This window comes from Rattus norvegicus, chromosome 3 (genome assembly GCF_021556685.1).
Source record: "Rattus norvegicus strain SHRSP/BbbUtx chromosome 3, alternate assembly SHRSP_T2T, whole genome shotgun sequence".
Classification (NCBI taxonomy): domain Eukaryota; kingdom Metazoa; phylum Chordata; class Mammalia; order Rodentia; family Muridae; genus Rattus; species Rattus norvegicus.
The window spans coordinates 92,763,330-92,768,470 of record NC_141536.1 but is presented as its reverse complement, the minus strand read 5'-3'; the positions used below and the strand labels follow the sequence as shown (position 1 = coordinate 92,768,470).

The 5,141-nt window shown below is 45.3% G+C and overlaps 1 pseudogene; it reads right to left on the bottom strand.

The window, feature by feature from the left end:
* Positions 1-962: 962 nt before the first annotated feature.
* On the bottom strand, positions 963-1,476 carry Hint1-ps4 (histidine triad nucleotide binding protein 1, pseudogene 4; annotated as a pseudogene).
* Between the last annotated feature and the right edge of the window lie 3,665 nt (positions 1,477-5,141).

The window sequence follows — 5,141 nt, the reverse complement described above, 5'->3', positions numbered from 1 at the left end:
CTTGTGTTCAAGGAGATGGATAGTTTGAAGAGAATCCTGATGTAACATGAGATAAGGAAGTGGTGTCGGGTGTGGCGGTGCACACCTTCCACTCTAGCACTGGAGTCAGAGGCAGCTGCATCTCTGAGTCTGAGGTGCAGATTGAGTTTCAGGACAGCCAAGCTCAGACCGTGAAGGGAACCATTGAAAACAGAAAGCTGGTGAAGAAGCAACTGAACCAGAACCATGTTCTAACCCCAGCAAGTAGTTCTCTGGCAGCAGGTATCCCGTGGCATCTCCAACATCTGAGGGTCTCCAAGGTAATCCAGGCCTCGCCTTCACCGATTCATGCAACGGCTACTTCAGGCTTCCATACAGCTCTAATGCATGCCTGGCCTCGGCAGCTTTCCTGAGTCACAGAGGGAGATTCCACAACCTCTTCCTTCTCTCCTTGACTAACGCCAGAAAAACGCGGCCAAAGCTGCCAAGTTCTGCTGCTTTCTAATATCTCCATTGCAAAGAAAGTAATCTCTTCCCACATGCCGCCTTCCACTCAACATCTCGTTTGCTTCTCACAACTAATCCTCCGAGTGCCATGTGGCCAGTTTATTATTAAATCATGACGCAGTTAGGATTTCTATTGCGGTGATAAAACACCTTGATTGACTAAAAACTACTAGGGGAGGAATGAGTTGTTGTTGTTGTTGTTGCTGCTGCTGTTGTTGTTTTTATTTGTCACTTCCACATCACTGTCCATAACTGAGAGAAGTCAGAGCAGGAACTCAAGGCTGAAACCTGGAGGTGGGAACTGAAGCAAACACCATGGAGGAATGCTGCTTGCTGGCTTGCTCTTCCCAAACTGCTTAGGTTGCTCTCTCTCTCTCTCTCTCTCTCTCTCTCTCTCTCTCTCTCTCTCTCTCTCTCTCTCTCTCTGTAACAATGTCTTTTATTAGGCACAGAATTTTAAATGATCTCTTCAATTTCTCCAAACACAGGCAAAACTATGTGTGCCATTGAAATTACTGGAGCTTGCCAACTACCTAGAGAAGGATACTTATCCCCAACCTGCTTAACCAGGAGGCCAGTTCATCTGCTGACCTCCAAGGACGTGGAGGTGAACATGACTGCCCCCCATCTGCACCTTCATTCACCACCATCCGATACCCCTGCTTCAGGCCCAGATCCACAGCACATTTCTTGCCAACAATCATTAAATGTCCTAGAAGACTTTCATCATCATCATCTGCCACAGAAATCTGGGATATGTGCTTCTTGGATATCACCAGAAAGTGTGTTGGTGCTTGAGGGAAATGTCATGAAAAGCAAGACACCGATCGTCCTCGAAAATGATCTTAGCCGGGATTTCTTTGCGGATGATCTTGCCGAAGATCGTGTCACCACCGGGGTGGGCCACTTGACCCTTGGCAATCTCTTCAGCCATCGCGGCCGGTCTCTGTCCTTCCCGCGCCGCGGCCACGGTGGGGAGAGGAACCGCCGGAGCGCGCGGGGACTTCGGGCTCGCTTAGGTTGCTCTCTCTTTTTTTTTTTTTTTTTTTTTTGGTTCTTTTTTTCGGAGCTGGGGACCGAACCCAGGGCCTTGCGCTTCCTAGGTAAGCGCTCTATCACTGAGCTAAATCCCCAGCCCCAGGTTGCTCTCTTATACAGCTCTGGGCTGCCAGCCCAGGGATAGCACCTCTCACAGTAGGCTTGACCCCTCCTACATGGATCATTAATCAAGAAAATATCCCATAGCTTTGCTTACAGGCCAATCATACAGAGGCGTCTTCTCCATTGAGATTCTGCCTTCTCTGATGACTCTAGCTTGTGTTGGATTGGGGGATGAGGGGGGGTGAGGACTAGCCAGCAGGGAGATGAAGCAGACTGTCTACCATGGTGTACCACGGTATACTGGTATGTGGCAGAACTCAGAAACATGTAAAAGTTCCTCTGACATAGCGAATCTCTGTTAGCTATAATTTTGCCCCCACAACATCTGGAAGCAGATGACATTGTCCCAGCTGTGGCTGTGATGGGATTCTAGAGGGCAAACTAGGAATGCTACTAACCATCCTTGTAAAGGATCAAGCAGCCCACCAGGTAGATGGCACTGAGGCTGGGAATCATGTCTGGACTCCCAATCAATGAGCCTTGGTCCCTTAGTCACCATCGGCAATGCAGACATCCTCCTCTCTCTTAGAGAGCAGCATGGCTATATTTCTTTAGAAGGTTCAGTGTTTTCATGCCTTTGACATGCTCATGGTACTTCTAGGAATCACTGGTCATTCATTATTTGTAATAACAAAAACCCTAAAACCCAGTTAATGTCTAACAACAGAGGAATTGTTAGATAAACACTGGAGTACTTACTTGTTGGTACGTTAAACAGACATTAAAATTAAATTTATTGAGACTATAACAAAATGGGGAAATACTAGCATAAAATGTTAAGTTCTAAAAATGAGGTTCCAAAATGATGCAAGTCAGATCACTGTTAAACAACCAACAAAAGTTGCATGCTCGAAAGGCATGAAACAGAATCACATGTATCCCACAATCATCTCCCAGTACTCCACTGCGTACCTGAGGATCGATCGCTTTAAGGACGCTTACTCTTTTGAATTTTCTTTTCCTCCCTCCCTCCCTCCCTCCCTCCCTCCCTCCCTCCCTCCCTCCCTCCCTCCCTCCCTTCTTTCCTCATATCTTGGGCAGCATGAGAGAACGATGGGTAATCCATTTCTTTCTTTAATTTTTCAGAAGTTCTAAATTGCTCTGTAACCGTGGTATGCTCATTTCTGTTTTTTCTCTTTTAAAAAGAAAGAAGGCAAATATACGCAGGACCCTTATTTTCATCCCCGGCACTGTAGAAACAAGGAAGGAAGTAAAAGAAAAGATGAGATGTAGAAGGAAAAGGAAGGAGTAAAGGACAGAGGGAGGGAAGGAGGGAGGGAGGGAGGGGGTGGAGTATTTATGGTGATACATATGTGATCTTATTAACAGGGTTTAATTAGTGTTTATTATGATCCCTTGATCATAACAAAGACCCACTTTCTTTGTTACAAGAAATGCAAACCTCTTAGCTATTTCACAGTCGCTGGAGCTACCCCCATCTTTGCCTGTTTCCAATAATTATGAACAATGTTTTACACACTCGAACATTTTTATAATGCTTTGCAAGCCTCTGATTCCATTAGAGCAAAGCACTCTCCTATTGGGAATGAGGCTTGCCACCGGGGTTGGAGGGCGTGTGATGACTAACCTGCTGTGGCAGTCCTATGCTGGACCCTTTGTGTCTAGTGACTGAGACTGTGGCCTGCAGACTCACACAGTCCTTGGTTTACACCACAGCTCCACGTCCATAAATGTCCTGAGGGACTTTTTAGCCCCTTGGTGCCTTCTTTGAATTCCAGGTTTAAAATCATCATGAAATGTTGTCAACGCCTATGGGATGACACCAAGATATGGTTTCTTGTCATGAGAACAGGCTAAGGAAACCTGACTGCAACCAAATCAGACGTCACTTTCCAGGTCTCTCCATCTCAGAAAATCTCGAAGTTTGGTCACAAAAGTTGATGCTGCCTCTGGAAGCATTGCCTGACATATCCTGTCTTCTGACTTTGTTTTAAATTAAACTCATCACTTCCTCTGGGCTGATTGAGAGAGCAGAGAGACTCGGTCAACCTTGAGAGCAGCCCAGCTCAGAAAGCAGCTCCCACAGCATCTTCACTCAGGCATATACTACCTGGGAAATGGAAGAATGGTGAGCTGGTGATTTTAATTAACCCTCGGAGTCTCTGAAATGAAAACATTTTCTCTGTAAAACTCAGTCCTCTCTTGTGTCCAAACCATCAGGTCTCTATTTCTGCCTCTCCTGTTTCTGTGCTCTTGAACCCCCTGTAATACATTGTTAGATGACTTGTTTGCACAGAGGGACACCCTCCCTCCAATCCTGGAGGTGTTAGAAATTCTGCCCCTTATCAATTTTCCACGGGCTGGCTCTATTCCCTAATGGCACTACCTCGGTACACACCACAGACATTGGATGGGAAACAAAAGGGAAAGCAAGAGATAGCGATTCATACAGCCACTTCTTCTTGTCTATTCCCCGTGTGTCCCACTGACAATGCTATGTGGAAGGGAAATTGTTCTATCAGTGACTGTGTTAGATTCATGACCCCACCTCAACCTTGAATTGGCCTTTAGTTGTCGCTGATGGGAACTGAAGAACAGCGCCTGTCGACGTGATTGCCACTCTCCAATGAATCAGAACATACAGGGCAAGGAACAGCACATTAAAACAGCACCAGAAATATATCACTGTGCTTTTATATAGATGTATTGCTTTTGCCAGGGCATATAAATGATTGGGCTAGCCACTTATTTTTTTCCAATGACTATAAATTAAAAATAAGCCGAGAGTTTTAAAATTATGTTCTATGTGGAAAAAATAGTCAAGGCAATAGTCTTATGTGGATATTTCAGCTGTTGCAATTAAAGGAGCATGGGTCTTGCCACCTGAGGGTCATGTGACTTAACTCTTGGGCATGTGATTTATCCTAGTTGTCACTTGCTAATTAATCTTTTTTTTTTTCCTCCAAAAAGTGACTGTTTTCCGTTCCTGTCTGCCTAACAAAGAGAATACAATTCACAAAATCACGTTGTGATTAAGATAGCCCAGGGTGAGGTGCTTGGAAAAGCAGGTTGTTCTGGGAAAGATAAAAGAAAGATCAATGAATCTTAAATCTGGAGGTTCTAGGACCCCCTGGAGAACATGTTAAAGTAGTTGGGCCCTCTGCCCCACAAGCACACATGCACACACCAGCCTTTATCAGAAAGTTTCTCTTTCACTTCAAGGATTCACAGATTCTCTGAAGCCCTATCATGGAGCCCACAGGGAGGTCCCTTGTTTTTAAGGTTCCTTTTTATAACCTTATGAAGTTGCATTACACTGGGATGTGGGAATCAGCCATATTGGACGTGTCCAAGGAATGATTACTAGTAATAGGTCATCCGTGGGTGCTCCTGAGTGGTTTGCTCTTCAGATGTGTGCATATTTGAAATGCTTCAGGGGTTTCCAATCACAGTCTCACTCCCAGACTCTGTGGCCCCGCCTCTGCTCACTTCCTTGATGCCTGTCACTTTTTCAAAAATTGTTTTTCTTCCGA